This window comes from Ranitomeya imitator, chromosome 5 (assembly GCF_032444005.1).
Source record: "Ranitomeya imitator isolate aRanImi1 chromosome 5, aRanImi1.pri, whole genome shotgun sequence".
Lineage (NCBI taxonomy): Eukaryota > Metazoa > Chordata > Amphibia > Anura > Dendrobatidae > Ranitomeya > Ranitomeya imitator.
This window is the reverse complement of record NC_091286.1, coordinates 704,573,992-704,584,342: the sequence shown is the minus strand read 5'-3', so window position 1 is coordinate 704,584,342 and position 10,351 is coordinate 704,573,992. Positions and strand designations below refer to the sequence as shown.

General features: G+C 42.4%; 6 non-coding genes across 6 annotated transcripts; all 6 read right to left on the bottom strand.

Annotated features, from left to right (window-relative positions):
• On the bottom strand, window positions 1–72 carry TRNAG-UCC (transfer RNA glycine (anticodon UCC)). Its single transcript has one exon. It is a non-coding gene; the product is annotated as a tRNA-Gly (tRNA).
• A 1,724-nt stretch (window positions 73–1,796) lies between these two features.
• On the bottom strand, window positions 1,797–1,868 carry TRNAG-UCC (transfer RNA glycine (anticodon UCC)). Its single transcript has one exon. It is a non-coding gene; the product is annotated as a tRNA-Gly (tRNA).
• Window positions 1,869–3,586: 1,718 nt separating this feature from the next.
• On the bottom strand, window positions 3,587–3,658 carry TRNAG-UCC (transfer RNA glycine (anticodon UCC)). The gene has a single exon. It is a non-coding gene; the product is annotated as a tRNA-Gly (tRNA).
• Window positions 3,659–5,376: 1,718 nt separating this feature from the next.
• TRNAG-UCC (transfer RNA glycine (anticodon UCC)) lies at window positions 5,377–5,448 on the bottom strand. The gene has a single exon. It is a non-coding gene; the product is annotated as a tRNA-Gly (tRNA).
• A 1,730-nt stretch (window positions 5,449–7,178) lies between these two features.
• On the bottom strand, window positions 7,179–7,250 carry TRNAG-UCC (transfer RNA glycine (anticodon UCC)). Its single transcript has one exon. It is a non-coding gene; the product is annotated as a tRNA-Gly (tRNA).
• A 1,722-nt stretch (window positions 7,251–8,972) lies between these two features.
• On the bottom strand, window positions 8,973–9,044 carry TRNAG-UCC (transfer RNA glycine (anticodon UCC)). The gene has a single exon. It is a non-coding gene; the product is annotated as a tRNA-Gly (tRNA).
• Between the last annotated feature and the right edge of the window lie 1,307 nt (window positions 9,045–10,351).

Here is a 10,351-nt window from a genome sequence, read left to right as displayed (position 1 = left end):
TGCGTTGGCCGGGAATCGAACCCGGGTCAACTGCTTGGAAGGCAGCTATGCTCACCACTATACCACCAACGCTTACGTAAGCGCGCATTTTTTTTTTACATTTTCTGCAATAACAGTAAACGTTCTAGCAAATCCTTTCTAAGTACATGGAGAATCAAACTGGGGGAGAGTGAAAAAAGTTGTGATGTAGCACAATCCCAAGGAGAACCATTGACCTTTTATGGTTTGTTTATAGAAAATTTTGAGACGTCGTAAAGGCCTTCTGGTCCTTTAGCGGCACGAGTTGAACTGGGATTCAGGGTTTTAACCAGAGTTTTTTTGAGCCAAAAGGGTTTGCTGTAGACAGGGGCATTTAGATGAAATGTAATGATGAAGAGTATAAAACACAACCGTTTAGCAGAGGATGGTTTCGATCCATCGACCTCTGGGTTATGGGCCCAGCACGCTTCCGCTGCGCCACTCTGCTTATGGTGGAGGATGCTCAGAGTTGAAGTCTAATTACTGCCTGCCTTCTGGTCTATGTCATGTAATTTATCAGCCATTTCTTATCTGTTGGCAACTAAATTATTCTTGGTGCTTTGCAAATGTTTGTTTTTGTTGAAAATCATGTCTCTGTGGCGCAATCGGTTAGCGCGTTCGGCTGTTAACCGAAAGGTTGGTGGTTCGAGTCCACCCAGGGACGTTGCACCCTTTTGCTTCAGTAGTAAGCTACAGTTGAAGAAGTTTTTGCATTTGTGCTAAGCATCTCCCTCAAGTAAAAGCCATTTTGCTGACGATGTTTTGAATTCACGAGATAAACTGGAGAAAAACCTTCTGGATGAGATAGGATAAACAAAACTTCCTTCGAGCCGGAATTGAACCAGCGACCTAAGGATTGATAATTTAGAGCTACAGTCCTCCGCTCTACCAGCTGAGCTATCGAAGGATTGTTGAAAGCCCACTAGGTTTGGCCATGGGTGCCACGAGCAGGTGGTAAAAATGATTCATTCAACCCAGCGAAAAAGGAATTCAGCAGTAGTATTGGAGAATGCGGGCATCGATCCCGCTACCTCTCGCATGCTAAGCGAGCGCTCTACCACTTGAGCTAATCCCCCAAACCTGGCAAACATATCGTCAGTTTCACGTCACACCAGGTCACAATTTTCATATACAATCACACATGCCATTGCAAGCTTTTTTTTTTTTTTTTTTTTTTTTTTAAGTGTGGATTCCATTTTTGCATACTGGAAGAACATTTAAGGAGTCTACAACGTGATTGGTGCCCTACAAATACAGTTGGGCAACTTTCTAGCAACCCCTTTCTATGTACATGGAGAATCAAATTGGGGACAGTGAAAAAAACTTGCATAGTTTGAAGAAAAAAGTTGCGATGTAGCACAATCCCAAAAGAGAACCATTGACCTTTTATGGCTTTGTTTGTTTATAGAAACTGCTGAGAGGTCGTGAAGGCCTTCTGGTCCTTTGGCACAAGTTGATCAAGGATTCAGGGTTTTGACCAGTAATTTTTGAGCCAAAACGCGTTTGCTTTTGACAGAAGCTACACCAACCAGCACAATACCAATGTTTACCTTGGCATTGCTTTTGTATTGCGGACTAACCCTACTAAGTTTCAAACAATAACTGATGAGCAGCAAATGGTTTAGATGAAGTGTTGAAAAAGCTAAGAACGCTTCTCTTCGTTTTTTTCTCCTTTTTGTGGTTGCTAAACTGTAAGAAGAGAGTAGAGCATGAGCTTGAACACAAAAGAGAACATTAAAAGAGAATAAACGCAACACCAATGGTGAAAAAGCAAGCCATGCGTTGGCCGGGAATCGAACCCGGGTCAACTGCTTGGAAGGCAGCTATGCTCACCACTATACCACCAACGCTTACGTAAGCGCGCATTTTTTTTTTACATTTTCTGCAATAACAGTAAACGTTCTAGCAAATCCTTTCTAAGTACATGGAGAATCAAACTGGGGGAGAGTGAAAAAAGTTGTGATGTAGCACAATCCCAAGGAGAACCATTGACCTTTTATGGTTTGTTTATAGAAAATTTTGAGACGTCGTAAAGGCCTTCTGGTCCTTTAGCGGCACGAGTTGAACTGGGATTCAGGGTTTTAACCAGTGTTTTTTTGAGCCAAAAGGGTTTGCTGTAGACAGGGGCATTTAGATGAAATGTAATGATGAAGAGTATAAAACACAACCGTTTAGCAGAGGATGGTTTCGATCCATCGACCTCTGGGTTATGGGCCCAGCACGCTTCCGCTGCGCCACTCTGCTTATGGTGGAGGATGCTCAGAGTTGAAGTCTAATTACTGCCTGCCTTCTGGTCTATGTCATGTAATTTATCAGCCATTTCTTATCTGTTGGCAACTAAATTATTCTTGGTGCTTTGCAAATGTTTGTTTTTGTTGAAAATCATGTCTCTGTGGCGCAATCGGTTAGCGCGTTCGGCTGTTAACCGAAAGGTTGGTGGTTCGAGTCCACCCAGGGACGTTGCACCCTTTTGCTTCAGTAGTAAGCTACAGTTGAAGAAGTTTTTGCATTTGTGCTAAGCATCTCCCTCAAGTAAAAGCCATTTTGCTGACGATGTTTTGAATTCACGAGATAAACTGGAGAAAAACCTTCTGGATGAGATAGGATAAACAAAACTTCCTTCGAGCCGGAATTGAACCAGCGACCTAAGGATTGATAATTTAGAGCTACAGTCCTCCGCTCTACCAGCTGAGCTATCGAAGGATTGTTGAAAGCCCACTAGGTTTGGCCATGGGTGCCACGAGCAGGTGGTAAAAATGATTCATTCAACCCAGCGAAAAAGGAATTCAGCAGTAGTATTGGAGAATGCGGGCATCGATCCCGCTACCTCTCGCATGCTAAGCGAGCGCTCTACCACTTGAGCTAATCCCCCAAACCTGGCAAACATATCGTCAGTTTCACGTCACACCAGGTCACAATTTTCATATACAATCACACATGCCATTGCAAGCTTTTTTTTTTTTTTTTTTTTAAGTGTGGATTCCATTTTTGCATACTGGAAGAACATTTAAGGAGTCTACAACGTGATTGGTGCCCTACAAATACAGTTGGGCAACTTTCTAGCAACCCCTTTCTATGTACATGGAGAATCAAATTGGGGACAGTGAAAAAAACTTGCATAGTTTGAAGAAAAAAGTTGCGATGTAGCACAATCCCAAAAGAGAACCATTGACCTTTTATGGCTTTGTTTGTTTATAGAAACTGCTGAGAGGTCGTGAAGGCCTTCTGGTCCTTTGGCACAAGTTGATCCAGGATTCAGGGTTTTGACCAGTAATTTTTGAGCCAAAACGCGTTTGCTTTTGACAGAAGCTACACCAACCAGCACAATACCAATGTTTACCTTGGCATTGCTTTTGTATTGCGGACTAACCCTACTAAGTTTCAAACAATAACTGATGAGCAGCAAATGGTTTAGATGAAGTGTTGAAAAAGCTAAGAACGCTTCTCTTCGTTTTTTTCTCCTTTTTGTGGTTGCTAAACTGTAAGAAGAGAGTAGAGCATGAGCTTGAACACAAAAGAGAACATTAAAAGAGAATAAACGCAACACCAATGGTGAAAAAGCAAGCCATGCGTTGGCCGGGAATCGAACCCGGGTCAACTGCTTGGAAGGCAGCTATGCTCACCACTATACCACCAACGCTTACGTAAGCGCGCATTTTTTTTTTACATTTTCTGCAATAACAGTAAACGTTCTAGCAAATCCTTTCTAAGTACATGGAGAATCAAACTGGGGGAGAGTGAAAAAAGTTGTGATGTAGCACAATCCCAAGGAGAACCATTGACCTTTTATGGTTTGTTTATAGAAAATTTTGAGACGTCGTAAAGGCCTTCTGGTCCTTTAGCGGCACGAGTTGAACTGGGATTCAGGGTTTTAACCAGTGTTTTTTTGAGCCAAAAGGGTTTGCTGTAGACAGGGGCATTTAGATGAAATGTAATGATGAAGAGTATAAAACACAACCGTTTAGCAGAGGATGGTTTCGATCCATCGACCTCTGGGTTATGGGCCCAGCACGCTTCCGCTGCGCCACTCTGCTTATGGTGGAGGATGCTCAGAGTTGAAGTCTAATTACTGCCTGCCTTCTGGTCTATGTCATGTAATTTATCAGCCATTTCTTATCTGTTGGCAACTAAATTATTCTTGGTGCTTTGCAAATGTTTGTTTTTGTTGAAAATCATGTCTCTGTGGCGCAATCGGTTAGCGCGTTCGGCTGTTAACCGAAAGGTTGGTGGTTCGAGTCCACCCAGGGACGTTGCACCCTTTTGCTTCAGTAGTAAGCTACAGTTGAAGAAGTTTTTGCATTTGTGCTAAGCATCTCCCTCAAGTAAAAGCCATTTTGCTGACGATGTTTTGAATTCACGAGATAAACTGGAGAAAAACCTTCTGGATGAGATAGGATAAACAAAACTTCCTTCGAGCCGGAATTGAACCAGCGACCTAAGGATTGATAATTTAGAGCTACAGTCCTCCGCTCTACCAGCTGAGCTATCGAAGGATTGTTGAAAGCCCACTAGGTTTGGCCATGGGTGCCACGAGCAGGTGGTAAAAATGATTCATTCAACCCAGCGAAAAAGGAATTCAGCAGTAGTATTGGAGAATGCGGGCATCGATCCCGCTACCTCTCGCATGCTAAGCGAGCGCTCTACCACTTGAGCTAATCCCCCAAACCTGGCAAACATATCGTCAGTTTCACGTCACACCAGGTCACAATTTTCATATACAATCACACATGCCAGTGCAAGCTTTTTTTTTTTTTTTTTTTTTTTTTAAGTGTGGATTCCATTTTTGCATACTGGAAGAACATTTAAGGAGTCTACAACGTGATTGGTGCCCTACAAATACAGTTGGGCAACTTTCTAGCAACCCCTTTCTATGTACATGGAGAATCAAATTGGGGACAGTGAAAAAAACTTGCATAGTTTGAAGAAAAAAGTTGCGATGTAGCACAATCCCAAAAGAGAACCATTGACCTTTTATGGCTTTGTTTGTTTATAGAAACTGCTGAGAGGTCGTGAAGGCCTTCTGGTCCTTTGGCACAAGTTGATCAAGGATTCAGGGTTTTGACCAGTAATTTTTGAGCCAAAACGCGTTTGCTTTTGACAGAAGCTACACCAACCAGCACAATACCAATGTTTACCTTGGCATTGCTTTTGTATTGCGGACTAACCCTACTAAGTTTCAAACAATAACTGATGAGCAGCAAATGGTTTAGATGAAGTGTTGAAAAAGCTAAGAACGCTTCTCTTCGTTTTTTTCTCCTTTTTGTGGTTGCTAAACTGTAAGAAAAGAGTAGAGCATGAGCTTGAACACAAAACATTAAAAGAGAATAAACGCAACACCAATGGTGAAAAAGCAAGCCATGCGTTGGCCGGGAATCGAACCCGGGTCAACTGCTTGGAAGGCAGCTATGCTCACCACTATACCACCAACGCTTACGTAAGCGCGCATTTTTTTTTTACATTTTCTGCAATAACAGTAAACGTTCTAGCAAATCCTTTCTAAGTACATGGAGAATCAAACTGGGGGAGAGTGAAAAAAGTTGTGATGTAGCACAATCCCAAGGAGAACCATTGACCTTTTATGGTTTGTTTATAGAAAATTTTGAGACGTCGTAAAGGCCTTCTGGTCCTTTAGCGGCACGAGTTGAACTGGGATTCAGGGTTTTAACCAGTGTTTTTTTGAGCCAAAAGGGTTTGCTGTAGACAGGGGCATTTAGATGAAATGTAATGATGAAGAGTATAAAACACAACCGTTTAGCAGAGGATGGTTTCGATCCATCGACCTCTGGGTTATGGGCCCAGCACGCTTCCGCTGCGCCACTCTGCTTATGGTGGAGGATGCTCAGAGTTGAAGTCTAATTACTGCCTGCCTTCTGGTCTATGTCATGTAATTTATCAGCCATTTCTTATCTGTTGGCAACTAAATTATTCTTGGTGCTTTGCAAATGTTTGTTTTTGTTGAAAATCATGTCTCTGTGGCGCAATCGGTTAGCGCGTTCGGCTGTTAACCGAAAGGTTGGTGGTTCGAGTCCACCCAGGGACGTTGCACCCTTTTGCTTCAGTAGTAAGCTACAGTTGAAGAAGTTTTTGCATTTGTGCTAAGCATCTCCCTCAAGTAAAAGCCATTTTGCTGACGATGTTTTGAATTCACGAGATAAACTGGAGAAAAACCTTCTGGATGAGATAGGATAAACAAAACTTCCTTCGAGCCGGAATTGAACCAGCGACCTAAGGATTGATAATTTAGAGCTACAGTCCTCCGCTCTACCAGCTGAGCTATCGAAGGATTGTTGAAAGCCCACTAGGTTTGGCCATGGGTGCCACGAGCAGGTGGTAAAAATGATTCATTCAACCCAGCGAAAAAGGAATTCAGCAGTAGTATTGGAGAATGCGGGCATCGATCCCGCTACCTCTCGCATGCTAAGCGAGCGCTCTACCACTTGAGCTAATCCCCCAAACCTGGCAAACATATCGTCAGTTTCACGTCACACCAGGTCACAATTTTCATATACAATCACACATGCCATTGCAAGCTTTTTTTTTTTTTTTTTATTTTTTTTTTTTTTAAGTGTGGATTCCATTTTTGCATACTGGAAGAACATTTAAGGAGTCTACAACGTGATTGGTGCCCTACAAATACAGTTGGGCAACTTTCTAGCAACCCCTTTCTATGTACATGGAGAATCAAATTGGGGACAGTGAAAAAAACTTGCATAGTTTGAAGAAAAAAGTTGCGATGTAGCACAATCCCAAAAGAGAACCATTGACCTTTTATGGCTTTGTTTGTTTATAGAAACTGCTGAGAGGTCGTGAAGGCCTTCTGGTCCTTTGGCACAAGTTGATCAAGGATTCAGGGTTTTGACCAGTAATTTTTGAGCCAAAACGCGTTTGCTTTTGACAGAAGCTACACCAACCAGCACAATACCAATGTTTACCTTGGCATTGCTTTTGTATTGCGGACTAACCCTACTAAGTTTCAAACAATAACTGATGAGCAGCAAATGGTTTAGATGAAGTGTTGAAAAAGCTAAGAACGCTTCTCTTCGTTTTTTTCTCCTTTTTGTGGTTGCTAAACTGTAAGAAGAGAGTAGAGCATGAGCTTGAACACAAAAGAGAACATTAAAAGAGAATAAACGCAACACCAATGGTGAAAAAGCAAGCCATGCGTTGGCCGGGAATCGAACCCGGGTCAACTGCTTGGAAGGCAGCTATGCTCACCACTATACCACCAACGCTTACGTAAGCGCGCATTTTTTTTTTACATTTTCTGCAATAACAGTAAACGTTCTAGCAAATCCTTTCTAAGTACATGGAGAATCAAACTGGGGGAGAGTGAAAAAAGTTGTGATGTAGCACAATCCCAAGGAGAACCATTGACCTTTTATGGTTTGTTTATAGAAAATTTTGAGACGTCGTAAAGGCCTTCTGGTCCTTTAGCGGCACGAGTTGAACTGGGATTCAGGGTTTTAACCAGTGTTTTTTTGAGCCAAAAGGGTTTGCTGTAGACAGGGGCATTTAGATGAAATGTAATGATGAAGAGTATAAAACACAACCGTTTAGCAGAGGATGGTTTCGATCCATCGACCTCTGGGTTATGGGCCCAGCACGCTTCCGCTGCGCCACTCTGCTTATGGTGGAGGATGCTCAGAGTTGAAGTCTAATTACTGCCTGCCTTCTGGTCTATGTCATGTACTTTATCAGCCATTTCTTATCTGTTGGCAACTAAATTATTCTTGGTGCTTTGCAAATGTTTGTTTGTTTTTGTTGAAAATCATGTCTCTGTGGCGCAATCGGTTAGCGCGTTCGGCTGTTAACCGAAAGGTTGGTGGTTCGAGTCCACCCAGGGACGTTGCACCCTTTTGCTTCAGTAGTAAGCTACAGTTGAAGAAGTTTTTGCATTTGTGCTAAGCATCTCCCTCAAGTAAAAGCCATTTTGCTGACGATGTTTTGAATTCACGAGACAAACTGGAGAAAAACCTTCTGGATGAGATAGGATAAACAAAACTTCCTTCGAGCCGGAATTGAACCAGCGACCTAAGGATTGCTAATTTAGAGCTACAGTCCTCCGCTCTACCAGCTGAGCTATCGAAGGATTGTTGAAAGCCCACTAGGTTTGGCCATGGGTGCCACGAGCAGGTGGTAAAAATGATTCATTCAACCCAGCGAAAAAGGAATTCAGCAGTAGTATTGGAGAATGCGGGCATCGATCCCGCTACCTCTCGCATGCTAAGCGAGCGCTCTACCACTTGAGCTAATCCCCCAAACCTGGCAAACATATCGTCAGTTTCACGTCACACCAGGTCACAATTTTCATATACAATCACACATGCCATTGCAAGCTTTTTTTTTTTTTTTTTTTTTTTTTAAGTGTGGATTCCATTTTTGCATACTGGAAGAACATTTAAGGAGTCTACAACGTGATTGGTGCCCTACAAATACAGTTGGGCAACTTTCTAGCAACCCCTTTCTATGTACATGGAGAATCAAATTGGGGACAGTGAAAAAAACTTGCATAGTTTGAAGAAAAAAGTTGCGATGTAGCACAATCCCAAAAGAGAACCATTGACCTTTTATGGCTTTGTTTGTTTATAGAAACTGCTGAGAGGTCGTGAAGGCCTTCTGGTCCTTTGGCACAAGTTGATCCAGGATTCAGGGTTTTGACCAGTAATTTTTGAGCCAAAACGCGTTTGCTTTTGACAGAAGCTACACCAACCAGCACAATACCAATGTTTACCTTGGCATTGCTTTTGTATTGCGGACTAACCCTACTAAGTTTCAAACAATAACTGATGAGCAGCAAATGGTTTAGATGAAGTGTTGAAAAAGCTAAGAACGCTTCTCTTCGTTTTTTTCTCCTTTTTGTGGTTGCTAAACTGTAAGAAAAGAGTAGAGCTTGAGCTTGAACACAAAACATTAAAAGAGAATAAACGCAACACCAAAGGTGAAAAAGCAAGCCATGCGTTGGCCGGGAATCGAACCCGGGTCAACTGCTTGGAAGGCAGCTATGCTCACCACTATACCACCAACGCTTACGTAAGCGCGCATTTTTTTTTTACATTTTCTGCAATAACAGTAAACGTTCTAGCAAATCCTTTCTAAGTACATGGAGAATCAAACTGGGGGAGAGTGAAAAAAGTTGTGATGTAGCACAATCCCAAGGAGAACCATTGACCTTTTATGGTTTGTTTATAGAAAATTTTGAGACGTCGTAAAGGCCTTCTGGTCCTTTAGCGGCACGAGTTGAACTGGGATTCAGGGTTTTAACCAGTGTTTTTTTGAGCCAAAAGGGTTTGCTGTAGACAGGGGCATTTAGATGAAATGTAATGATGAAGAGTATAAAACACAACCGTTTAGCAGAGGATGGTTTCGATCCATCGACCTCTGGGTTATGGGCCCAGCACGCTTCCGCTGCGCCACTCTGCTTATGGTGGAGGATGCTCAGAGTTGAAGTCTAATTACTGCCTGCCTTCTGGTCTATGTCATGTAATTTATCAGCCATTTCTTATCTGTTGGCAACTAAATTATTCTTGGTGCTTTGCAAATGTTTGTTTTTGTTGAAAATCATGTCTCTGTGGCGCAATCGGTTAGCGCGTTCGGCTGTTAACCGAAAGGTTGGTGGTTCGAGTCCACCCAGGGACGTTGCACCCTTTTGCTTCAGTAGTAAGCTACAGTTGAAGAAGTTTTTGCATTTGTGCTAAGCATCTCCCTCAAGTAAAAGCCATTTTGCTGACGATGTTTTGAATTCACGAGATAAACTGGAGAAAAACCTTCTGGATGAGATAGGATAAACAAAACTTCCTTCGAGCCGGAATTGAACCAGCGACCTAAGGATTGATAATTTAGAGCTACAGTCCTCCGCTCTACCAGCTGAGCTATCGAAGGATTGTTGAAAGCCCACTAGGTTTGGCCATGGGTGCCACGAGCAGGTGGTAAAAATGATTCATTCAACCCAGCGAAAAAGGAATTCAGCAGTAGTATTGGAGAATGCGGGCATCGATCCCGCTACCTCTCGCATGCTAAGCGAGCGCTCTACCACTTGAGCTAATCCCCCAAACCTGGCAAACATATCGTCAGTTTCACGTCACACCAGGTCACAATTTTCATATACAATCACACATGCCATTGCAAGCTTTTTTTTTTTTATTTTATTTTTTTTTTTTTTAAGTGTGGATTCCATTTTTGCATACTGGAAGAACATTTAAGGAGTCTACAACGTGATTGGTGCCCTACAAATACAGTTGGGCAACTTTCTAGCAACCCCTTTCTATGTACATGGAGAATCAAATTGGGGACAGTGAAAAAAACTTGCATAGTTTGAAGAAAAAAGTTGCGATGT